The sequence below is a fragment of the Myotis nattereri genome (assembly GCF_964212035.1).
Source record: "Myotis nattereri genome assembly, chromosome: X".
Taxonomy (NCBI): domain Eukaryota; kingdom Metazoa; phylum Chordata; class Mammalia; order Chiroptera; family Vespertilionidae; genus Myotis; species Myotis nattereri.
In genome coordinates, this window is record NC_138078.1 from 123,843,673 (window position 1) to 123,870,807 (window position 27,135).

Here is a 27,135-nt window from a genome sequence, read left to right on the forward strand (position 1 = left end):
CAGCAAGAGGGTGGGATCCTGGGCCACTAATGGGTAGTGGTCAGGGCTGTCTTGCCTCCCATCATTGGGAAAGGCACAAATACGGTGACCAGTGGGCTGGGGTCTGGGCCCTGTGTGTGCTTCAGGGGATAGAGGGGCTCCTCTGTGAGGTCGCTGGGAGGATGGGAGGTGTGGCTCTTTGAGCAGGGCTTCAACCCTAGAAGAGGCTTGTCGCTCCACACTACCAACACTAGGATTCCATTTTTTCTGCCACATGGACAGAATTCTTGAATGCAAAGTAGGGAGACCAGGCAAGACCTGGTGCAAACACCCTAGAGATACATGCCATGAAGAACTGAATGTGTCCCAGGAATGCAAAGTTGGTTTAAAATCTGAAAATCAATTGTTATACTCCATATTGATAGTACAAGGTGGGAGGTGGGGAAGATGAGCATTGCAATGGATGCCCCCGCTACTCAAGAAGGGCTTGATAAAATCCAATACACATCTGTGATAAAAAAAAATTTGCAACACAATTGGAATAGAAGGGAATTTCTTCAACCCAATAGTGTCTCCATAAACTCACAGTGCACATAATACTTACTGGTGAAAGAATGAATGTTTTCCTTAATATTGGCAATAATAAAAGATGTCTACTTTTGCCTATTCATTTCAAAATTGTACTGGAGGGTCAAGCCAGTGGGACAACCCCACCCCCCCACCCCCCGCCATCACACCAAAATAAACCACACTGATTGGAAAGAAAGAACTAAAACTGCCTTTATTAACAGATGACTTGATCCTATATGGAGAAATTCCCAAGAAATGACAAACTTCTTTTTTTATTTTAAAAATATTTTATTGATTTTTTACAGAGAGGAAGGGAGAGAGATAGAGAGTCAGAAACATCGATGAGAGAGAAACATCGACCAGCCGCCTCCTGCACATCCCCCACCGGGGATGTGCCTGCAACCCAGGTACATGCCCTTGACCGGAATCGAACCTGGGACCTTTCAGTCCACAGGCCGACGCTCTATCCACTGAGCCAAACCGGTTTCGGCGACAAACTTCTTTTGTGCTGTATGCAGGGAAGGGTGGATACAGCCTCTCAGTGTCTGCTCATACTCAGTTATATCCCCTTGGAAAGCAGCCTGTGTCCACCCCAATATCAGAAACACTGGTTAACAGAGACCCATCCGAGGTCACTTTACCAGGCCAACACTGCAGGAGGAGGAGAAGGCGCTTTGTGTCCCCAGCTCGCCCACACAGTCCCCTATTGGGAAAGCAGGCCAATCTCAGCAGCATAAGTGCCCTGAGTCTGTGTGGAGAAGCAAGTGTCCTGGGCTGGAGGGAGTTCCCCAAAGAGTAGGGGGCGGAGGGAGGGGAGAAAAGCATTGTGCCCGCAGGAGTTCTACATTCATTGACCCATCTATTTAGTGTTAGGCATTAGCAAAAGGAAAGATGAGGCCATCCCAGCAACCAGAGGACGGAAAAGCAGAAAACAGTGTCTAACTTAACCCCCTTGGGAAGCCCAGCTGAGCAAACAAATCATAAACTGGAATTGCTAGGGCCAGCCTTTTAGAGGAGCATACACAAGCTCAGGGGACAGAAGTTATGTCTCCCAGAGGTAGCTGTGACAGTGGCGCAGGGTCGCTGATGCAAGGATACACAATGACTCCCCAGGCCCCCATCCCACTGCAGCACCATACACAGGAGAGAGCAGGTTTTCTCTCTCTGGTGTGATGAGCCCCTCAGAGGCCCCAGCAGGACCCACACAGCTCCTGTAAGAGCAGAGCTAAGGAGGCCCCCGGAAACGAGAGTGACTGAAAGCAAAAAGGGGGAGCAAAGACAAGACAGGGGAGGAGTATTCATGACAAAACATGTGGCCACAAAACTGTGATGGCAGCAGGGCAGCCAAGTGAATATTCAAGAACAGAGTAGAGGGGAGGTTTCGAACATCGGCTCCAGAGAAGAGTATAAGGCACTGCTCCATATCGTCAAGCAGAGAACAGAGTGGACAGCAGTCCTCTCCAGTACAGAGAGAAGATCAGCAGCATGAAACAGAGGATTCCAGCCGTGTTTCTGTCCTTTGAGGGTACTGCTGCAGCAGAGATTAACAGGATGTGTAGAAAGCAGAGCATTATTCTTCACCTTTGATCTGATATTCAGTTGGAGACAGGGGCAAGTGTTCATCTCTGCACCTGGATGTTGCTCAGCACCACCGCCAGGCACACACCTTTCATGGGGCCAGTGGGAATAGACACAAAACTCTCCTGATGGCAATTTTCTGCGGTGGGTCAGGCCTTTTTGCTTTATAAATATAATTGATTTCAGAGAGGAAGGGAGAGGGAGAGGTAGAAACATCAATGATGAGAGAGAACCATTGATCGGCTGCCTCCTGAACGCCCCACACTGGGGATCCAGCCCCCAACCCGGGCATGTGCCCTGTCTTGGAATTGAACCGTGACCTCCTGGTTCATAGGTTGATGCTCAACCACTGAGCATTGCAGGCCGGGCCTGACTTATATTTTTGATTCACCAGTGGGCCTCTTCCACAGTTGAACTTCTCCCCTGGCCTTACAACCCTTGCCCCACCCCTGTGATATTGGAAGCTCAAAAAGGTAGCCACACCCCCATCCCATTAGTTCCAGAACAAGCATAGGTCTCGGTTCTTTCCCCACTGGCTGGATCAGACAGAGAGCAGGGATCTCTAGTGAACAAACGGTTGGGTCATCTAGGACTGGTCTGCCACTCTCTCAGTGCCTGCCTAGTGGGAAATAGGAGTGACAGCACTCTTTAGGAAAAGAACAGGAGAGCTTTTGTATCCCCCCACCCCCCACCGCAAGAAGGCTTGTTCACACTACCCTTGGGCTTGACTCTGAGCTCTGACCCTGGAGCCTTCTCCTTGGACATGGGATGTCCTGGGCTTCTGGTCTCATCAGTGCTACCCCTACATAAACACCTGCTCCCCCTGGACCCAACCCTATACCGTCCCACATTCCCAGCAGGCTTCCCCCAGCTCCTCCCAGGAAGAGCAGAATGGGCAAGGAGGACCAAGGCAGTGGAAAGAGAGCCCTGAGGGGACCACAATCACTCCACTGAACATTCCAGCTATTACCCCGAGGTAGAACAGCGATTGAGTCCCTCCAGCAAACACTGGGCCTGGCCTCCACAGCCCAGAGTCCTGCTCAAGTACAGGTTTCACCAACCCAGAGGCTGATGTTTCTCTGAGCAGAAGAGGGTGCTACTGGCCCAGCCCTGTCTCCACAGGCCCTACACCTCAAAGAGGCCCTTGTTTTTGGTTGGCCATGATGCACCAGGCTTTTCCTGGCATCTGGGTGTTTGGCACACAGCCTTAGGACCTCAGCCCTCGGGGCCTGCACCCCCAAATGATGCCTATGTGCTGCTCTCCCTGGCTGTCTCCTGGCTCTGCCCACCCTTAGAGCAGGATCAAGGTCCGTCTCCACAGACCTCACCCCAGTATCTGCACCCATCCATCCTTCTATGAGCAGCCCCCAGCCCCAAGAGAGCTGGCTGCCATCTGCTGTCCCTCCCTCAGACTCATCCTCTGGTCTCAACCTGGCCTCTACCAAAGCCCAACCCCTCCTCCTGCCTCCTGCTCTGCTCCCCCATTTCCATAACCCTGAGCTCAGGGCTCACTCAACATCCCAGCATCTGGGCCCAGGAGCAGTCTGTTTCCTCCCCTCTAGTGTTTCTGCTGCCTCTAGGCCTCCTGCTTGGCATCCACATTTGTCCTGGGCCTGAGGCTGCCTGTGAGTCTGTGTACTGAACCCCACTCAGCTCCCTCTTCTCTGAGTCCTCTTCCCCAGCCCACCATGGAGGCCCATTCTGGCCCCTTAGCTGCCCTTCCCACCCACCCAGTCAGGAACAGGATGCCAAGAGAGTGTCTACCCATAGAGGCCAGCACAACAGGTCCCTCTCTCTCTGGCCAGACAGCCCAGGGGGGCCCGTGACTGAGCTGTTTCATCTCCCCAAACAGTAGGCCACTATGGCCCACAGCCTGCCCAAGGCGGTGAGACTACCAGTCAGGACTGCCCAGGGCTTGCTGCCTGCCCCCCGCCTCCCCCTCCAGCCCCCCCCCACACACACACACACAGGCATAATGCACCAGATTGGCTGCCTGGCTGACAAGGGCAGAAGCCCCTGAGCACACACCAGTCACTGTTGCCATCTCCAGGCTCTGTCCCACCTAAGCCACCTGCACCTGGAACCATGCTGGACCTGGGGCCCTCTGCCACTTCTGCAGAGCAGTCCCCAAGGCCATGCCAGTCCAGCTTTTCCCTTGTCCTGCCACCAAGCCTTCCTCAGAAACCTCCCTCTGTGACCACAAAGACAACCCTCCCTGACTCTGGCCGCCACAGTGTCCAGCTACAACAACCGCTACTGCTCTTCCACCAACAACACTCACTTCCACAGAAACCAGGAGTCTAGCCCATGAACTCCCCTCCCCCCACCCCCCACCCCCAATTCCCCACTTACTAATGCATGACACAGTCCCCGGGTGGCTCATTAAAGTTTAAACAGGCTCCATGCTCCCAGGAGAGGCCTTCAGGACACCCTACAAATGGGCTCACGGTGACAACCACAGGGCCTCAGTGGAGCAAACACCCTTGGCTGTTCACTTGGTAACATACATTTCCTGGACACCTCTCCAGACCCGACCCATGGTGGGCCCTGGGCACAGAACCCCCCTCCCCGCAGTGGACCAGTTCGAGAATCCAACAGAGAATATATGAGTGCTCAGCAGTTTTGAGGATTGTAGGAGGGCTCAGCCAGGAGGAATGTACCCCCAAACCCAGGAAGTAACCTGGGGTGTGGGTTAACTCAGAACAACCAAACTGCCCAAACCAACAGAACCAGAAGTGGGCTTCACAGTTCCCAGGGATTGGCACCCAGAGAATGCTTTTAAAAATTGCGTTATATTTTTTGTGTTGTTGTTTTGTTTTAAATAGCGGGAGGGGGGGGGTGGCAAATGTGACAAGAATGCCAATGGATGCACCTGACACAATGGGAAGGTAATCCCAATGAAATTCTGAAAGTGCACTCAGTGCAATTTTTCTGCAAGGCCTTTTCTAAAGCACTTTCCTGGTGAAGCCCAAAGCCCAGCGGTTCTCAACCTGTGGGTCGCGACCCCTTTGGTGGCGGAACGACCCTTTCACAGGGGTCGCCTAAGACCATCCTGCATATCGGATATTTACATTACGATTCATAACAGGAGCAACATTACAGTTATGAAGTAGCAACGAAAATAATTTTATGGTCGGGTCACAACATGAGAAACTGTATTTAAAGGGCCAGAAGGTTGAGAACCACTGCCCTAGCCGATCTGAGCGCTTTGTGAAGCACATTTTATTCCAATGTGATGCAAAGCCATGATCCAGACGCTGTGTGGTGTTTCCATCCTCCACTTCCTACTTCCCATTTGCCCCCAGCACTGCAGAGGACAGAGTGCCAGTCTGAGAGGTCCAGCTCCATGGCTCACCTGCTATGGGGGCGTGGGCATGTCACGGTGACCCTCTGCACCTGTTTCCCCCTGTGCCCACAGACACAGTGATGCAGGCCCCAGGGGAGTAACGTCACAGTTCGAGTCAATGTTTTGAGAAGAGCGTACTCATTTCTCTTTTCTGTTTCTAGTTTCTCATCTTCTATGACCTCACCATCACAGCAAGTTTCCATATACATGCCACCTGCGAGTTACTGCAGTTCAAACATGTGCTGCTGGGCCAGCTTTTCCCCAATGACAAATTTAATAAAAAATCAGACCGTAGCACCCCGAGAATCAAATGAAATTGCTAAAGCGGAGGCTCTACAACCACACGCTGACTTCACCCCCACCCCCGTCTTCCTGTGCTCAAGAAAGTTCCTTCTCATTCTTCTCTTCCCTTTACCAACACCTGCTGTGCCCTTAGCAACACCCACCTGGGCTTTCTGATGTGGTTCAAGGGAACAGCCAGTAGGTGGCGACGCTCCACTGGCGCAGGCCAGACTGGGGCTGCGGGAAGGGGCATTTCGCCCTTCTTAGACAGTCAGCTTCCTGTAATTGACCAAAGCAGGAGAAGGAGAGATATAGGTCTTCAAAAGTTCTACGTGGTGCGAGCTCTTGAACAAATAAGAACCTCTGAACTGATATGCGTTTCTGCGCGTTACAGCAGTGGTTTGCAGATACAACCTGGGAGAAAGGCTGGAAAACACATAGCATCTTAGTGTGCCTGCACCTTTGGCCTCCCACAGCCACAGAGCAAGCTTCTTGGTACTGACTCTCCAGGAGGGTGCCTCTGGGAAGAAAAGTGAAGGACAAGAGCCAGGCCACATTCCTGCCCCTCACTCTATTCTGTCCTCTGCCTCCACCCACCCTTCTCTGTGCTTTTCCATCACTTGTGTCTTCCAAGGAGCATAAGGATTTGCTCAGCCTCTCAGGCCACAGAGGCTTAAAACTGCACAGGCGGCCACCTTTTCTCCCCTTCTGGAATCCTCATGGAACTTCACACTATTATGACTCCAGAGGTCTTTGTATCCCCACGACCCTGTTAAAATGCACCTATCCTGGGATCCCTTTCCCTTAAGAATACTTCTGCTTTCTAATTCATATTGGTGGTTTATTTTGACGACTATAGTTCTCAGTCATGAAAGTTGATTGGCACCCTAGTTTGTAGCTCGGTTTCTGGTGAGTTTGCCTCAATTCTTGACTTTTGCAAGAATGGGTTTTTTACCTTGCAAAGCCGAGGGCTAGCCCTTCAACGTGGTAACCAAGCAGGTTTTGATCATCGATCTAACTGCCCATGGCAGTCGCAAATGTTCAAACTTGAAATGTTCCAACCTGAACCTGCCTTTTTTAAAAACCAAAAATACCCTTCTTTTCTTCCTTGGCTCCCTAGCTTGGGTGGAGTCCCCTGCCCCCCTCAAATCAGCAGTCATCTCTGAGACGGCAATGTCCTTCTCTCCCACGTTGTATCCAGTTAGTAACACTCCACTTCCTGTGTTTTCTGGAATCCATCCCCTGCTTTCCATACCTACCAGCCTTGCCTTGGTTTAAATACAAATGTTTCAGTGTGTGTTGGGGGTGGGGAGTAGGGGTTGGGAGGGGGAGGGGGTAAAGGGAGGGGAAATGGGAGATATCTGTAATGCTATCAACAGTAAAAATATATTTAAAAATGAAAAAATAGAGGAGAAACCAAGATGGTGGCATAAGTTAACGCCAGAGATTGCTGTCTCGAACAACCACTTCAGAGATATAACTAAAGGACAGAACGGACATCATCCAGAACCACAGGAAGGCTGGCTGAGTGGAAATTCTACAACTGGGAGGAAAGAGAATATCATACCCAGACTCAGAGGAGGCACAGTGCTGAAGTGAAATACTCAGGTGCGGAGTGCGCGCGCGGAGCGGGCTGGCGGCGAGGGCGCGGTTGTTGTTTTCAATCGGGAGGGAGTTTCAGACTCTGAGCTCCAGATCCGGGCGAGTCTCTGGGGACCCAGACTCAAATGGGAGAAGCGGGACTGTCTGGCTTTGGTTGGAACTCCAAGGCAGCTTTCTCTCCGAGGTTTGCAGCGGTTGCTGGGACTCTGAGAGGCAAAGCCCCTATGGACGGAACTGAGAGCAGCCATAACTCCTTGCTCCGCCAGCCTTGTAGATCCCCAGGGACCCACCCCGCCCAAGCCCTGCACAGAGCCATTTGCCAGATAGCCTCAGGCAAATGCTAGATTAGCACCGCCCTAGAGATCCAGCACAGAAGCTCTTCCACTGCAGACACAGCTGACTCTCATAGCCAGTTATCCTGGAGGTCAAATCACCCCTGGTATTGCCCACATTCAAGGCTTAACTACAAGACTGCGCACAAAGACCACTAGGGGTTGCACGAAGAAAAGATACAAAAATGCGGAGACAAAGAAACAGGACGCAAATGTCAGAAATGGAAGATATAGAGCTCAAAACCACACTTTTAAGGTCTCTCAAGAACTGTCTACAAGCTGCCGATAAACTTAGTAAGGCCCTCGAAAAGACTGGTGAGACCGCCGATAAATGTAGTGAGATCCTCAAGAAATCTAATGAGACCCTCGATGTTGTGATAAAGAACCAACTAGAAATTAAGCATACACTGACTGAAATAAAGAATATTATACAGACACCCAACAGCAGACCAGAGGAGCGCAAGAATCCAGTCAAAGATTCAAAACGCGAAGAAGCAAAAAACACCCAACTGGAAAAGCAAAATGAAAAAAGAATCTGAAAATACGAAGATAGTGTAAGGAGCCTCTGGGACAGCTTCAAACGTACCAACATCAGAATTATAGGGGTGCCAGAAGATGAGAGAGAGCAAGATATTGAAAACCTATTTGAAGAAATAATGACAGAAAACTTCCCCCACCTGGTGAAAGAAATAGACTCACAAGTCCAGGAAGCGCAGAGAACCCCAAACAAAAGGAATCCAAAGAGGATCACACCAAGACACATCATAATTAAAATTCCAAGAGCAAAAGACAAAGAGAGAATCCTAAAAGCAGCAAGAGAAAGAAACCCAGTTAGCTACAAGGGAATACCCATACGACTGTCAGCTGATTTCTCAACAGAAACTTTGCAGGCCAGGAGGGAGTGGCAAGACATATTCAAAGTGATGAATACCAAGGACCTACAACCAAGATTACTTTATCCAGCAAAGCTATCATTCAGAACTGAAGGTCAGATAAAGAGCTTCACAGATAAGGAAAAGCTAAAGGAGTTCATCACCACCAAACCAGTATTATATGAAATGCTGAAAGGTATCCTTTAAGAAGAGGAAGAAGAAGAAAAAGGTAAAGATACAAATGATGAACAACAAATATGCATCTATCAACAAGTGAATCTAAGAATCAAGTGAATAAATAATCTGGTGATCATAATAGAATCAGGGACATAAAAAGGGAATGGACTGACTATTCTTGGGGGGGAAAGGGGTGTGGGAGATGCGGGAAGAGACTGGACAAAAATCGTGCACCTATGGATGAGGACAGGGGGTGGGGAGTGAGGGCGGAGAGAGGGGTGGGAACTGGAAGGAGGGGAGTTATGGGGGGAAAAAAAGAGGAACAAATGTAATAATCTGAACAATAAAGATTTAATTAAAAAAAGAGAAAAAAGATTAGAGCAATAATAAATAAAGTATGAATCAGAAAAACAAAAACAAAACAAAAAAAATGAAAAAATAATACAAATGGTCTTCCTCTTGGCTCTCTACAAGATTCCTGTCACTGTCTATCTGTTCCCAGGTTTTTAGCTCCAATCCCCCACCAATGCCAAATTCATCCTCCTCACTGGGATAGTGTGAGCTATGGAAAACATAGATATGGCCAGGACACTCACCTCCCAAACATCTTCCAACAAATCTCAAAGTTTAGGATTGGGCCACATCTCCAGAGCCTCTGACTCTTTTTCTCTGGACCCAGTTTCCAATGCGCAGTGTGTACTGTGAGGCTTGTGTTTCCCTGCCCTCCAGAGAGTCACAAGCTCAATAAAGCACTTCATGTCAGGAGGACCTGAATTTGCAGTTGCTCTCCAAGGCAGATTGCATTTCACAAACATCACAGAAACGTTCAAACGCATGGAAGTGAATAGATCATGCAGGGAAACTGAAACTGAATGCCCCATCATATATCTACATTGAATATCAACCCGTAGTTCAATTGGGCATGATTTCTGCCCCCTCGTCTTTCCTACCACCACGGGTTTATTTTAAAATCAATCCCATACATGCTATATGAGTATGTATAGGAGATTGTGTTAAAAAAAAAAAAAAAAAGACAAACGGAAAGCCTTACAAATGGCTCTCAGATCTGTTGTATTCACCCATTCTGTTGGCTTGTGAAACACTTCAGACATCCCCAAAGCCAGGACTGGGCTGCTGGGGTGGCTGATTGCAGGGATGATTTTCTGAGTTTCTAGGTAGGTGAAAGTTATCCAGCCCTGTGGGAGAAGAAACCTTTGCAGGTGACTGCAGGTGTGAGGCAAGGGCGTGTACCAGGCAGTGTGATGCCCTGCAGTGCATATCAGCTGACTGTATGCAGCCTATGGCAAGTCACAAGATGAGCTTCCTCCAGATGTGTATACTGGTGTGCTAGAGGAAGCCCATACTCTCTTCGCCTTTTCACCACCTCCCTTGGATATCTGATACTAGGCCCTGATACTTGGAGACTGCATGCCCCACCATGAGATACCAGTTCCCCCAAGCTGCCCTCCCCAACTGATGATTCCTGAGGTTTAACCCTTTGTTAAGGAAAGAAAGGGAATCGGTGAATAAATAACTCCCTACGAGAAGTGACACTTTGTGCCACTACATGAAAGCCACAGATACACCTTTGAGGGTTGTAGGTGTGTTCAGGGAAACCTCCTGACCCTGCTAAGGGTAAAGCAGAGGTAGGGTGGCTGGTATGGTCTTACAGAAGACCGCAGAAGTCGAGGACCAGAACTGGAAATTGTGGGCACATGGCTAAATGCTGTTTAAACTGATACCAGAAACTTAGTCCCTTAACTCTTAAATTTTTCATTATATCACAGTGCCTGGTTTTATAAAATCTTTGTAAAGGCAGAATCAAAATAGGTCAGTCAGCCCTGGCCAGGTGGCTCAGTTGGTTGGAGCGTCATCTCATACACCAAAAGTTTGTAGGTTCCATCCCCAGTAGGGCACATACCTAGGTTGATAGAGCCCATACCAGAGGCAACCAATCCATATTTCTCCTCTCTCTCTCTCTCTCTCTCTCTCTCTCTCTCTCTCTCTCTCTCCCTCTCTCTTCCAAATCAAAACACATATCCTTGGGTGAGGATAAAAATCAAATAGGTAAGTCCCAGGGCTACTTCTGACAGGGCAAGGAGCAGAGCTTCACAGACCCACTTCTACTCCAGAGTGAAACTGATGAAAATTATTTCAAAATCAGCCATTTAAAGTCTGTAATGATGCCGAGGGAATAAGTACAGTAAGCAAAGAAACATTTATTTTAAGAAAGCTTACTCTGCAGAGCAATTTTAAAAATCTATCAAAATAAAACTCAGCCTTTGCATGACTCCCCCCCAAAAAGAAGGACTACTAAAACACCAGTTCTTGATGGATTTGACCTGATTTGCATTTGGAGGGCTGTGACTTTGGGTTTGTCTTTGCCTTTTGGTTGTTTTCCTTGATTACAATGTGTGCATTTGTGCTTACACAAAGGTCTTGGAATCTTATATGCGGAAAGATATGAAAACGTATATGTCCTGTATTTGTATCCTACAGGGTGAAGGCAGTAGTCACAGGCTGACTGGTTTGTCTAGCAGGCACCTTTTCTCTGAGAACTTCCCTCTGCACTGACACCCTTCTGTTGCTTGTGTGACTGAGTTCCCTGCTGTAGCTACTTGGCTTGATACTTGTGGCTTCACCCTAGTTGAGCCAATATTAGTCTTTGTTCTATTAATTTTTGAGTATTGAACTAGACCCCAAGACTGGCTGGCTTCCTGCTAAATCTCTTTAAAGCTATTGCTTTAGGTATTTTTACTCCAGAGACCTGCTGTTGATTTCTCTCTAAAGCCATTTCTTTAGGTAGTTTTACTTGAGAGACCTGCTGTTGATCTCACCCTTGTTCCTGCCCTGTGACACTTGTTTGTTGCTTTGGTTTCTTGGATTTTGTAAAGTACTCGTGGTCTTGTAATCAAATTGGCTTGTTGGAGAAGCTCCCACTTGTAGATTTTTATTATTTGCCTTGTATACAACAAGTGTCATCAAGGAAGCTGGTGGTTCTGCCATCAAGGGTGTACCAGGGCGGAACTCTGGACTCTGTAATCTGGGGCATTGATGTCAGGGGCTTGGTGGCAGGGTGAGTGATCGCCAGGCCTGGATTGAAGATCTTCCCTTGCTAAGGTATGAAAGGTAGGAGATAGTCTGATACTTTCCTATGTGAAGTGATCCTTTTAGCCACTACATGAAGACGACAAACACATACCTGGATATTGTGGTGGGGCATCTTCTGTAGCTGCTAGAGTAAGGCCAGCATGGTTCTGCAGAACATCGTTCCAGAAGTCATGAGAAGCAAAACTGAAAGCAGTGAGCATGCAGCTAATTCCTAGCCAAGCCTGCATTAGCATCTTGGTCCCTTAAGTCTGAAGTGTTTCTCATTGTACAACACTTCCTGGTCTTATAAAGCCTTAGCAAGGGCAGAATCCAGAAAGGCAGATCAGTGAATGATTATTTGTCGCATTGTCTCTTAAATGTATCAATACAGTAGGCCTCAAGAAAAAAAAGATTCTATAAAAACAAAATACAGTAGGCTTTATCCACGGGGGATAAGTTCCAAGACTCCCAGTGGATGCCTAAAACTATGGATAGCAATATATATATATATATATATATATATATATATATATATATATATATATATATAATCTCCCCCCCACACACACATGCATGCACTTTATAACTTCTCTTTGGCATACCTGAATTGCTAAGTAAAATTAAGGCTTCTTGAACACAAGCACTGTGATACCCTGTCAGTTGCTCTGATAACTGAGAGGGCTACTGAGTGACTAATGGTGTGGGGAAGTGTAGCATGTCCAGCACAGATAGGCTGGACAAAGGGGTGATTCATATTCTGGGAGAGATGGAGTGGGACATGAATTATTTATTTTTGAAGTTTAACATGTCCCATTTAACATGTTAGACCACAGTTGACCGTGGATAACTGAAATGGCAGAATGGGATAACACAGTTAAAGGTGGACTACTGTTTTCCACTACTTGTATTTTACCGAAAAACCGGAGAAGAACCAAGCAACGCTTGGAGAGATGGAGTTACATTTATTATGTGCGGGCCCAGAGGAGAATGTCTCTCAAATTCTGGGTGAAATCACACACGAAGTTTCCCATATTTATACGATTTTACCTTCTTTGTCTCCCAAATATGGGTGCTTTTTTTTTTTCCGGTTCCCTTCGCAAGTTCTTAAAGGGCCCTATGTGCTGGCGCTCTGAGACCTCAACCAAAGGCTTGGCCTGGTGCCAGCACTGATAACTTTGTCTGGAGAAGGTTTAATGGCCTCTCTGAAATGGGCGTAGTCTCCTTTTCCTTATTATTTAAGCCAGCAAGCATTTACAGAAGCCAAAAATAGCAGGGTTAAAATGTCAAACAGCAGTGTTTATATAAGATGGATGCTTCAGTATAAAATTTCCAATTGACTAAAATTGTAGTCCTCTGTACAGCTTAGCATGGTTTAAACACGCATCAAATTAGCTTATCACTGTGGTCATGAAAATCTCCCCCACGAGAAACGAGAACAATACTGTGATAGTCTGTCCTGCCTGAAGGTGTGCCACGCTGGGTGGTTGGGCATGCGTCTCTCCCTGAGCCCTCTTCATGAAGATCCTGGGCCGCAGGTGTCAGCAACTCTGTTGTTGCCATCCAGTCTCGAGGGGCCCAAGTTTAGAGGGGTTCCTCAGAATGCAGAGTTCAAAGAACCTCCTATGGTCCCCCATAACAGTTGGAACTTTATCTATACCCCTATTATTAAGCTCTGTGCCTTAAGAATTAGTTGCCATTAGGCCACGAGCTACTCCCACCCAGCTATATAGCTCACCCTCCCACCCAACCAGTATACTGTCCCCTCAGTGTGTGTCCCTCCAACCAGTATACTGTCCCCTCAGTGTGTGTCCCTCTCTCTCTAGTGATTGTCAGAAATGCTGTTCTGGGTGCTGAGCAGTTTGTAAGGGATTGGAGGGTTAGGTGAGCAGACGGTCAGTGACATTTAGGGTGTTATTACTCACCAGACTGTATTTCAGCACTGGCACCGTCACAGGTGTCAACAGATGGCCTTCCCAAGCTTGTGATTAGAATCCAGTAATGACTTTTTGTCACAACTCAGATGTGACTTGGATGCCTGGCTCCACTGGCTGCCCAGCCAAGTGTATGGTGTCTTCCATCAGCTGTTGTAGATTCTCTGGGCTGTCACCATCCACAGGCCAGGGAGTACTTAGGGCTGCTTTACCTGCCACCCTAATGCCCCCAGAGAGATTTTAAGTGGCAGCCTGGTTAGAGGGGTCTGGGGAAAGAGACGTTGCGGGGTTGTGTGTATGTGTGTGGGGGCGGGCGAGGGCGGGGCGGGGGGGGGGTTAAGAAGGAGTGTTGTACACCCTCAAAGGAAAGGTAGGACCTGCAGTGCAAGAACTGAAAGAAAGCCTTGGGAGGCTCAGGAGACTCCCATCTGTTTTCTGATTTTGGATCAGCAAGTACAAACAAACCGACACACATACATGAACACACAAAGAAGCAAATAAAACAGGGAGGTTGGATGTTGGCTCGTGACAGTAAGCTGAGACAATCATAGGGGTCACCTCATGTGTGTTTGTTTTCCTTCACTCTTAAGGAACACTACCCTGACTGCTTGATGTCCAATGTCAGAAAACTGTTGTTCCATATATGTTGAATGTTTTGTTTAACTTGTGAACAGTTCAGGTAGGTGCACAAGAGATATTTTGCACTTGAAAGGTCATGGGGACACCAGGCACTGTTGCAACTTGAGGAAGTGGAGGCAAATTTGCTGTCACCGTATTGGTATGGGGCAGAAGCTGGCTCTGTAGCTCATCTAACTCCAGCTGCATCTCCTCCATCAGCTTCTCCAACTCGGGAGGAAGCATGCGCACCCCCTGGGGCAGTGCCTCCATCCATACCTCCTCTATGTACCCACAGAGGGGAAATGAGCATCTTTAAGATGTTGTGCCATCCTGTCTCAGACCTGTGTATGCATTTCTGTTTGCCCGAGTCTTCTTTAGCATTTAAAAATGGTTTGGTTTTTTTTTGTTTTTTTTTGTTTTTTTGTTTTTTTTGCCAAAACCGGTTTGGCTCAGTGGATAGAGCGTCGGCCTGCGGACTGAAAGGTCCCAGGTTCGATTCCAGTCAAGGGCATGTACCTGGGTTGCGGGCACATCCCCAGTGGGAGATGTGCAGGAGGCAGCTGATCGATGTTTCTCTCTCATCGATGTTTCTAACTCTCTGTCTCTCTCCCTTCCTCTCTGTAAAAAAATCAATAAAATATATTTTTTAAAAAATGGTTTTTTAAAAGTGGCTTTTACAGTTTTTCCAAATATATTCCTATTTCTTTTTACTTGCTTTTCTGAGTTGAGTCATTAACACCATTATGTGTTATAACTGGCTGTTTTCTGCACATATAAAAGCTTGTGAAGGATTTGTATTAATTTTGTACTCAGCCAACAAATGAATTCAGATATAACCTTTAATAGTTAGATTCCCCTCCTTCAATTGGCCAGTCCCCTAGTTGTTCCTTTCCTTTATTCTTCAATGTGGAAATTAGCAATGTCATGGTTGGAAAGCATCCAACAACTCTTACTTTTGACTTTCCTTTTCGACGCCAAGAAAGAAGATACCCGCTAAGAAGGGCTCCTGGTGGCTAACTGGGCTCAAATTAAAAACAAAAACAGAGACCAGCAGCCATTTCTACACAGGGGCCTGTCAGGAAAACTGCACTTCAGGGAGAAACCTACATTGAACTGCCAGCTTGCACTGTGTTCCGGCCATCTGAGCCAACCCTTATAAAGTAGTGCTGGAATTGTATTTCAACCAATAGGACTGAGACTTTCCCCTTCTAATCCGGAGCTGCCGCAGCTATATCCCTCATCAGCATCTTCACCAACCAATCAGTGGTTCCACTAGGACCAATCAAGCTGGGAGGATTTGGCATCCTCATTTGCATGAGGACAGACTAATCGGGGACCAAGGGTGGGGACTTCTGTCTATATACTGGTAAGTCAGCTCCCCTCTGCCTGGGAGAGAACACTTTCCTTTTTGACTGAACATTTGGTGTTTCCCTGGCTGCAGGTGAAACACCAAAGATGAAACACAAAAGACAGAGCAGAGCAGGGCAGGGCAGGGCAGAGCAGTCTAGCTGGAGAGAGGCCTCCTCAGAGCCCTGCTGTTTCATAATTGAGCTGTAATACTACTGAGCTATTCCACAGCCCTGGTGTCACAGCCATGTTGTATCACAGTTGAGCTGTTTGCACTGAATAAATTTTCCTTCTTCAGCGCACCCCAAATGGGGGATTCCTGTTGGTGTTGAATTGGTGCCAAGGACCATTGGTTGACAATCCTCTTTGGCCTCTTAATATAGCACATTAAATGATAAGAGATTTCTTATTATTTAACCCTCTTTACATTAATTGGTCATGGTGCATTATTTTAATAGCCTGCTCTGGATTATGTTGGCTAACCTTTGGGGCTTTTCAATTTTGGTGCAAGACCACCACATCTACAACCAGCAGTGCAATAGTTCTCTGGCTGAGAGAGACATCCATAAGCAGGGAAATGTGTTCACAGAGTCCAAGGTCAGCAAAAGATATGCTGGGTCTGAGGGACTGAAGGGGTGAAAAGGCAGGACGCCATCCCTTTTCTCCTCCTCCTCCTCCTCCCCCTCCAACCCCCCGCCCCCGGCCCTGCCCACGCTCCCAGCCCAGTCTCTCAGGCCTCCTTGTAGGCGGGGCCGCGCATGCGCCTTGTGCGACGCGTGCTCCCGCCCACCGCGGGCCTGGGCCCGCCTCTGCACACACGTACTTCCCGCCTCCCCGCCTCCCCGCCTCCCCGCCTCCCCGCCTCCCCGCCTCCCCGCCTCCCCGCCTCCCCGCCTCCCCGCCTCCCCGCCTCCCCGCCTCCCCGCCTCCCCGCCTCCCCGCCCACCTCTGCTCAGCCCCGCCCAGCGCAGACCAGCGAGCGCGGTGCGATGGACGGCCGAGTGCAGCTGATTAAGGCCCTCCTGGCCCTGCCCATCAGGCCCCAGACGCGTCGGTGGAGGAACCCGATTCCCTTCCCTGAGACCTTTGCCGGCGACACCGACCGGCTCCCGGAGTTTATCGTGCAGACGGGCGCCTACATGTTGGTGGACGACACCCTGTTCTCCAGCGATGCCCTGAAGGTGACGTTCCTCATCACCCGCCTCACGGGGCCTGCCCTGCAGTGGGTGATCCCCTACATCAGGAAGGAGAGCCCCCTGCTCAATGATTACCGGGGCTTCCTGGCCGAGATGAAGCGGGTCTTTGGATGGGTGGAGGACGAGGACTTCTAGGCCAGGAGACCCTCGGGCCTGGGGACAGGTGCTCTCGGGGGAGGGTCCCCGCGCCCCCCGCGCCGGTGGCTGCCGCCCAGACCGCCACAGGCGTCCTCCCACCGCGCCTCCCCGCCCCCGTGTTCCAGTGGCGGTGATCCCCCCCGCGCTCCTGTTCCCTCCCGCGTAGTGCTTGCCTTTGTTCCAGGAATAGCGCCCCAGGTTCCTGCTGCAGCTGGGCCTGGCTCCGGAGCGCGCCGCCGCCCTCTCCCGCCAGCCCGGCCCCTCCCGTGCGGACTTGGACTCTGTCCTGGGCTCCAGCTGCGAGCTGGGCTCCCGTTACACACTGGACAGACCCCCACAGACCAGCCGTTGCCAACCTCTCCCTGCCAGGCTAGCAGGCCTGCGTGGATGTGCCCAGAGACCAGCGCTGTGGCTGCCATCACCATCCACCACCTCCCACCGACAGGCTGCAGCCTCCAGCGATCTCTTCTCACCCAGGAGGTATCTGAGCTGGCCACAGCCCCTGGACAGTGATTCCAACAGCTCGCCAACCCCTTGGAGGGGCCGGCCAGCCTTTCACCTTCAGCGGGGGTGCGGGGGGGGGGGGCATTTCCTCCCTACTCCCCCAGACACCTTCTATTCCTGCCAGATGGCTGCCAGGCCTCAGGGGTGCCCCGCAGCCAAATCGAGTCATTCGTTTTCTCCTGTGGCCTGTTAGTTTTGCTCAGCACCCAGTTCTCTTCTGAATTTGCAGCTGTCTCTCTGATGTGTGCCTTTTGTTCAACACAGTGACCCTGCACTCTGCCCAGCTCTTCTACACTACCTAGACAAAAGTCTTTTCCTTATTTTCAATAAACGTCAGATGCTATTAAAAAAGAAATTGAGTCTCAATTAATGTGGGGCCTCTCCCTCCCTGGTCCAGTACATGGGGTCTATGTCTTGTTCAGCAGGTATGCCCCCTGCCATTCTGTGGCTGACCTTGAATCTTGCCCTATGAAATAGCAGTGGTAGTCCTCTGGTGGTCCTGGAGATGGAGACCCCTCTGGTGATCATGCAATCCCAGATGCTGACTCTTCCAAACCAGTCAGTTCCATGCCCCTTAGGAAGTGGGCCTTGATCTGATTTTGGCCAAGGTGATGTAAGGAGAAGTCAGCCAGGAGGCTTTTCAGAGAAGGTCTCTTTCCAAAAAGCTGCTTGAAAGCACAACACCTGATTGTTACAAACCAGGAGTCCCACACCTTTGTTGGTGAACACCTATCAAAGTGTTATTTGACCCATTATTCAGGGAACCAGTAGAATGATAGAGGTGCTTAGAAAATGCATTAACCTTTTTGGAGCCTTGATCCTCGAAGTACTGGGGAAAGGATTGCAGAACTGCCCTTAATTTAGGTACAAACCTGGTTATGCAGGACCATAAAATTATAACTTTTTCTAACAGGCAGAAAATTAAAAAGAAAAAACGCATTACCCTCTGCATGCTAACTTCTTACGTCCACAGTGCTTGCTGATAAAAAGCCTCTGTTATCTCATGAGTGGCCGGGAAAACTTGTATCCCAATAGTCAGATAAAGGTGGGCTTGTAAGACAACACTCAATCAACTCTGCCTCATTTCTAATTTAGGTGATTTTTCCGGAACGTATGAAAGAAAAATCAATCACAGCAGTGATTTTTATTGTCTTTCCTCTCTCCTTATGAACAGGTAAATCGTTGCCCTTCATGCTTAGTTGTTCATAAGGCTGTACATGGATCTAGATGTGCATTATCTTTGTTATGTATATGACAATGCACATTAACTTCCAACTTGGCATGTAATAGGTCAAACTCTTCTTGAAATTACAGGGAACATTTGAGTTAATACAATGTGGTTGTTATGGTTCACAGGTTTCTTAAGACAATTGAAAGCAGCTAATTATATTGTTCTAGTTGAACATGCTGGCAGTCTGCCTTCCTGGATGAGGTGGAAGGATGGTCGTGTTAAGCATAATCACTGTTTGGTTTTAAACATAGATTCTGTTAAAGTGGTTTGAAAATTGTTTAGAAGCAGTTTACTTAGTGAGTAGGTCCCTACGAATATTCCCTACGACCCGCGTCCACTTGGCTCTAGAGGTTGGTAGCACGGGTATCCTTTGAACAATGTCGGTAACACCCTACCTCGCTCCACAAAAATACCCCTGTGATTTTCTTCCTCCTGCCAGAATGGCTCTCTTAGGGATTGTTCCTTGGACTACACTGATTGCATCATACCAACTAATCTTTCATGCCGAAAATGTCTTTGGAGACCTGATGGTGTAAGTAGTGTGGTAAGGAACGCAGAACTGCGGTTAAGTTAGGTACAAACCTGTTTGATGACATGCAGGACCATACGATTATAACTTTCTCAGGCAGAAAAGGAAAAAAAAAATCAAGACTCCTTACAGGGACAAAGGAATGACATTTGCTAGCGAGAAGGGAGTTTCTTTCTTACTATTTTGCAAGCTCACCCCCTTCCAATTGTCATTTTTGGCTTGTTTCCCTCAACTTATTCTAGCAATCTACTCAATACCCAACCAAGAAGCCTTAGCTCAGAAGAAGGAAGAAATATAAAGACTGACAAAATGGAAGATGGATGTAAGAGGGACATATAAAAATTCAATTAACCCTTTTTTTGGTGGTGGGGGTCCCGGAATTACTTGAATGCTATAATTAAGATACCATTACACAAATTTTCATTACCCCAAAAGGAAGATCTCTTCCTCCCGTTCCTCCCCTCCCCCAAGCTCTGCCAACCACAAATTGACTCTTTGCATCAATATTTTTGCCTATTCTGAACACTTCCTATAGAAGCATACAATATGTGGTCTTTGTGCCTGGCTTCTTTCACTTCCCATTATGTTTTCTATGTTCATCCATGATGTAGCATGTGTCAATCCTTCATTCCTTTTTATGGTTGAATATTATTCCATTGTATAGATATAGCACTTTTGCTTCATTCTTCAGCAGTTGAAGGTCATTCACTCCCCACTTTCTCTGACTCTTTGGATAGAGTGTACCTACCTGTTCCTCTGAATCTAGGCTTGGTCATATACTTGCTTTTGTTAATTGAATATATGAGCAGACATTATGTGCATAAAAGATGTCAATATGCTTGGGTGCTTTTAATAGTCTTTTTGGTCTCCTGTGATTGTCATGAGAAGAGCATGCTCCACATAGTTGTTGATCCTTCATATTAGAGTACCCAGTGATTTACCTGGTGCAGATTTAAACACAATCTGTATCCTAGAGACAAGCCTTCCCTAACTGTATCCTGAAGCAAAATAGCCCCAGATGGCCCAGAGCATGTGAGCATGGAGAAAAAAATGACTGTTATAAGTTTTGGGGAAATTTCTTACGAAGCATTATTGTATCGATAGCTGACTAATACTGAAACCAACAAAGGATTTTGATATATCCTTGGCTAGCAATAGTGGGGATCTATTACCTCTGACCACAACATTAAGTGGTAAGGGAAGGGAATGGTTACTGGAACACAAGAGCTATAGAAGAGAAACCTTGATAGGATTTGCAACCTTTGGTAGAGGAACTCAGCTACAGTCACTTCTCAGTCTGGTAGATGTGGTTGGCCAAACTCAACCAGAAGCCAGAGAGCAAGGGAGCCATTTATGTAATCCATAAAGGTCAGACTCCTGGGCACAGATCAGGGTGGAAGAGAATGGATAGTGGTTAAAAAGAGCATGGAAGATATAGAAAAGATATATGAACAATCAATTTCAAGTGAGGAACATTTGAAGAGATGCACGGTCACATTAGTAATCAGAGAGATTTTAAATAGAGCAACAAAAATGGGATCCTATTTCAAAACTATTAGATGGGCAAATGTAAAAATTATGACAATATCAAGTGTAGAAGGGATATGGGGAAATGAGAATTTTCATATACTACTTATGATAGTGTACAGCAAAATTGAAATTGTACAAAAAATGAATGCGACAATGCCTCAATAAATTAAGACATACATATCCTACAAAGGAGCAAATTCAATAAGGATGTTGACTTCAGCATTAAAAAAAAATGTGTGTTTGATTAGAACCTCTGTATGGCACCTTTGTCTAGAATAGATTAATAAGAGGTGACCCCTTGTGGTGAAAGCAGCCTCATCTGTGCATAGCCAGGCAGCAGGTAGTATTTTTGTGCCAAAAAAAAAAAAAAAAAAGCAACCCTTAGTAAGTGTGGATGCAGTTCCATTGTTTGGCTTGGTGGGCTGGGTGGGGTGGATTGTAGCCTGTGTAATTGCTTAGAAAGGGCCACTTCAGAAATGAATAACCTAGAAGAACATAAGCAGCAGTACTGTTTGTAGTAAATGAAAAATGGAAACAACCTATGTATTATCAGTGGGAAAATGCATACACACAGGTATTTACATTTGTTTTGTCCTCTTTTTATTTTTTTAAAAACTTGATTTGAGAGAGAGAGAGAGAGAGAGAGAGAGAGAGAGAGAGAGACATCAATTGGTTGCCTGCCCCATGCACCTGAGCCAGGGACTGAGGGACCGAACCCAAAACCAGGGTACGCTCCCTGACCTGTAATCAAACCGGTGATCTTCCCATGCATGGGATAATGCTCAACCAACTGCGCCATACCAGCCAGGGTGTTTTTGTCCCTTTTTGAAAATGTAAAAAATAATTTTAAATTTCGGAAAAGTTATTAAAATAGTTCATGCAACTCCCATTGTACTTTACCATATTTGCTATTTCTCTCCCTATCTACTTATCTATTTACTAATAAAATACACATAGGCATATTTTCTGAGTCATATCCATCATTATATACACACTAGAGGCCCAGTGCATAAATTCGTGCACTGGGGTCCTTCAGCCTGGACAGCAATTGGGGCTGATCAAGGCTGTGGGAGGTTGGCTGGCCTGGGAGGAGGGACCACAGGAGGTTGGCCAGCCCAGGAGGTTGGCTGTGGGAGTGCACTGACCACCAGGGGGCAGCTCCTGCATTAAGCATCTGCTCCCTGGTGGTCAGTGCACATCATAGCGACTGGTTGACTGGTCATTTGGTCACTTAGGCTTTTATATATAGAGATATAAACATTTACAAACATATTACTATGTAAATATAATTTTTTAAAATAAATTTTATTGAATTTTTTACAGAAAGGAGGGAGAGGGATAGAGAGTTAGAAACACCGATCGGCTGCCTCCTGCACACCCCCTACTGGGGATGTGCACGCAGCCAAGGTACATGCCCTTGACTGGAATCAAACCTGGGACCCTTCAGTCTGCAGGCCGATGCTCTATCCACTGAGCCAAACCGGATAGGGCTGTAGATATAAGTTTTATGAATAATTTGACAGTAAGCTCTTGAGAATGATTAAGTATATCTAGAAAAAAGCTACAACTATGATAATATTTAGTGGTTAAATATCAAATGCTTTCCTCTGAGGTCATGAACTAGACAGAATTGTCCACCATCACCATTTTATTTTATTTTTAATTAATTAATTACTTTATTTATTACTTTATTTATTTATTTATTAATACTCACCCAAGAATATTTTTCCATTGATTTTTAGAGAGAGTGGAAGAGAGAGGGAAAGACAGAGAGAAACATCTATGTGAGAGAAACACATAAAATGGTTGTCTCCTGCACATGCCCTGACCAGGGCCTGGGCCAGGAAAGAGCCTGCAACTGAGGTGCATACCCTTGTCAGGAACTGAACCCAGGACTCTTCATTTCACAGGCCGGTGCTCTATCCACTGAGACAAACTGGCTAGGGCCACTATTACCATTTTAATTCACAATGTTGTAGAGGTCTTAGCCAGCACAACTAGAAAATAAAATGAAATAAAGGATATTAACATTGGAAAAGAAATAAAAGCCATTATTTGAAGATATGACTGTGTACATACAAAATCCAAACAAATCTAAAAACAATTAGAAATGCTAAATAAAAATTTACAGTTTTACTGAATAGAAGGTCATTATAAAAAACGAAAAAAAGAAATAACAACTGCTGTGAGGATGTGGGGACACTAAAGACCTCATACATTGCTAGTAAAATGGTGCAAGTACTGTGTAAAACAGTCTGGCAGTTCCTCAAAATATTCATTTGTAGCATAGAGTTACCATATCAGCCACCCAGTAATTCTACTCCTAGGTATATACTCAAGGTAACTGAAAATATACATCCTCACAAAAACTTGTATGTGAATATTTATAACATACAATGAATAAATACCAAAAAATGGAGACAATCTGAAAGTCTACAACATATTATGTTTAGAAGATTAATTGAATTTTTATATGTCCCTCTTACATCCATCTTCCATTTTGTCAGTCTTTATATTTCTTCCTTCTTCTGAGCTAAGGCTTCTTGGTTGGGTATTGAGTAGATTGCTAGAATAAGTTGAGGGAAACAAGCCAAAAATGACAATTGGAAGGGGGTGAGCTTGCAAAATAGTAAGAAAGAAACTCCCTTCTCGCTAGCAAATGTCATTCCTTTGTCCCTGTAAGGAGTCTTGATTTTTTTTTTCCTTTTCTGCCTGAGAAAGTTATAATCGTATGGTCCTGCATGTCATCAAACAGGTTTGTACCTAACTTAACCGCAGTTCTGCGTTCCTTACCACACTACTTACACCATCAGGTCTCCAAAGACATTTTCGGCATGAAAGATTAGTTGGTATGATGCAATCAGTGTAGTCCAAGGAACAATCCCTAAGAGAGCCATTCTGGCAGGAGGAAGAAAATCACAGGGGTATTTTTGTGGAGCGAGGTAGGGTGTTACCGACATTGTTCAAAGGATACCCGTGCTACCAACCTCTAGAGCCAAGTGGACGCGGGTCGTAGGGAATATTCGTAGGGACCTACTCACTAAGTAAACTGCTTCTAAACAATTTTCAAACCACTTTAACAGAATCTATGTTTAAAACCAAACAGTGATTATGCTTAACACGACCATCCTTCCACCTCATCCAGGAAGGCAGACTGCCAGCATGTTCAACTAGAACAATATAATTAGCTGCTTTCAATTGTCTTAAGAAACCTGTGAACCATAACAACCACATTGTATTAACTCAAATGTTCCCTGTAATTTCAAGAAGAGTTTGACCTATTACATGCCAAGTTGGAAGTTAATGTGCATTGTCATATACATAACAAAGATAATGCACATCTAGATCCATGTACAGCCTTATGAACAACTAAGCATGAAGGGCAACGATTTACCTGTTCATAAGGAGAGAGGAAAGACAATAAAAATCACTGCTGTGATTGATTTTTCTTTCATACGTTCCGGAAAAATCACCTAAATTAGAAATGAGGCAGAGTTGATTGAGTGTTGTCTTACAAGCCCACCTTTATCTGACTATTGGGATACAAGTTTTCCCGGCCACTCATGAGATAACAGAGGCTTTTTATCAGCAAGCACTGTGGACGTAAGAAGTTAGCATGCAGAGGGTAATGCGTTTTTTCTTTTTAATTTTCTGCCTGTTAGAAAAAGTTATAATTTTATGGTCCTGCATAACCAGGTTTGTACCTAAATTAAGGGCAGTTCTGCAATCCTTTCCCCAGTACTTCGAGGATCAAGGCTCCAAAAAGGTTAATGCATTTTCTAAGCACCTCTATCATTCTACTGGTTCCCTGAATAATGGGTCAAATAACACTTTGATAGGTGTTCACCAACAAAGGTGTGGGACTCCTGGTTTGTAACAATCAGGTGTTGTGCTTTCAAGCAGCTTTTTGGAAAGAGACCTTCTCTGAAAAGCCTCCTGGCTGACTTCTCCTTACATCACCTTGGCCAAAATCAGATCAAGGCCCACTTCCTAAGGGGCATGGAACTGACTGGTTTGGAAGAGTCAGCATCTGGGATTGCATGATCACCAGAGGGGTCTCCATCTCCAGGACCACCAGAGGACTACCACTGCTATTTCATAGGGCAAGATTCAAGGTCAGCCACAGAATGGCAGGGGGCATACCTGCTGAACAAGACATAGACCCCATGTACTGGACCAGGGAGGGAGAGGCCCCACATTAATTGAGACTCAATTTCTTTTTTAATAGCATCTGACGTTTATTGAAAATAAGGAAAAGACTTTTGTCTAGGTAGTGTAGAAGAGCTGGGCAGAGTGCAGGGTCACTGTGTTGAACAAAAGGCACACATCAGAGAGACAGCTGCAAATTCAGAAGAGAACTGGGTGCTGAGCAAAACTAACAGGCCACAGGAGAAAACGAATGACTCGATTTGGCTGCGGGGCACCCCTGAGGCCTGGCAGCCATCTGGCAGGAATAGAAGGTGTCTGGGGGAGTAGGGAGGAAATGCCCCCCCACCCCCGCACCCCCGCTGAAGGTGAAAGGCTGGCCGGCCCCTCCAAGGGGTTGGCGAGCTGTTGGAATCACTGTCCAGGGGCTGTGGCCAGCTCAGATACCTCCTGGGTGAGAAGAGATCGCTGGAGGCTGCAGCCTGTCGGTGGGAAGTGGTGGATGGTGATGGCAGCCACAGCGCTGGTCTCTGGGCACATCCACGCAGGCCTGCTAGCCTGGCAGGGAGAGGTTGGCAACGGCTGGTCTGTGGGGGTCTGTCCAGTGTGTAACGGGAGCCCAGCTCGCAGCTGGAGCCCAGGACAGAGTCCAAGTCCGCACGGGAGGGGCCGGGCTGGCGGGAGAGGGCGGCGGCGCGCTCCGGAGCCAGGCCCAGCTGCAGCAGGAACCTGGGGCGCTATTCCTGGAACAAAGGCAAGCACTACGCGGGAGGGAACAGGAGCGCGGGGGGGATCACCGCCACTGGAACACGGGGGCGGGGAGGCGCGGTGGGAGGACGCCTGTGGCGGTCTGGGCGGCAGCCACCGGCGCGGGGGGCGCGGGGACCCTCCCCCGAGAGCACCTGTCCCCAGGCCCGAGGGTCTCCTGGCCTAGAAGTCCTCGTCCTCCACCCATCCAAAGACCCGCTTCATCTCGGCCAGGAAGCCCCGGTAATCATTGAGCAGGGGGCTCTCCTTCCTGATGTAGGGGATCACCCACTGCAGGGCAGGCCCCGTGAGGCGGGTGATGAGGAACGTCACCTTCAGGGCATCGCTGGAGAACAGGGTGTCGTCCACCAACATGTAGGCGCCCGTCTGCACGATAAACTCCGGGAGCCGGTCGGTGTCGCCGGCAAAGGTCTCAGGGAAGGGAATCGGGTTCCTCCACCGACGCGTCTGGGGCCTGATGGGCAGGGCCAGGAGGGCCTTAATCAGCTGCACTCGGCCGTCCATCGCACCGCGCTCGCTGGTCTGCGCTGGGCGGGGCTGAGCAGAGGTGGGCGGGGAGGCGGGGAGGCGGGGAGGCGGGGAGGCGGGGAGGCGGGGAGGCGGGGAGGCGGGGAGGCGGGAAGTACGTGTGTGCAGAGGCGGGCCCAGGCCCGCGGTGGGCGGGAGCACGCGTCGCACAAGGCGCATGCGCGGCCCCGCCTACAAGGAGGCCTGAGAGACTGGGCTGGGAGCGTGGGCAGGGCCGGGGGCGGGGGGGCGGGGGGTTGGAGGGGGAGGAGGAGGAGGAGGAGAAAAGGGATGGCGTCCTGCCTTTTCATCCCTTCAGTCCCTCAGACCCAGCATATCTTTTGCTGACCTTGGACTCTGTGAACACATTTCCCTGCTTATGGATGTCTCTCTCAGCCAGAGAACTATTGCACTGCTGGTTGTAGATGTGGTGGTCTTGCACCAAAATTGAAAAGCCCCAAAGGTTAGCCAACATAATCCAGAGCAGGCTATTAAAATAATGCACCATGACCAATTAATGTAAAGAGGGTTAAATAATAAGAAATCTCTTATCATTTAATGTGCTATATTAAGAGGCCAAAGAGGATTGTCAACCAATGGTCCTTGGCACCAATTCAACACCAACAGGAATCCCCCATTTGGGGTGCGCTGAAGAAGGAAAATTTATTCAGTGCAAACAGCTCAACTGTGATACAACATGGCTGTGACACCAGGGCTGTGGAATAGCTCAGTAGTATTACAGCTCAATTATGAAACAGCAGGGCTCTGAGGAGGCCTCTCTCCAGCTAGACTGCTCTGCCCTGCCCTGCCCTGCTCTGCTCTGTCTTTTGTGTTTCATCTTTGGTGTTTCACCTGCAGCTAG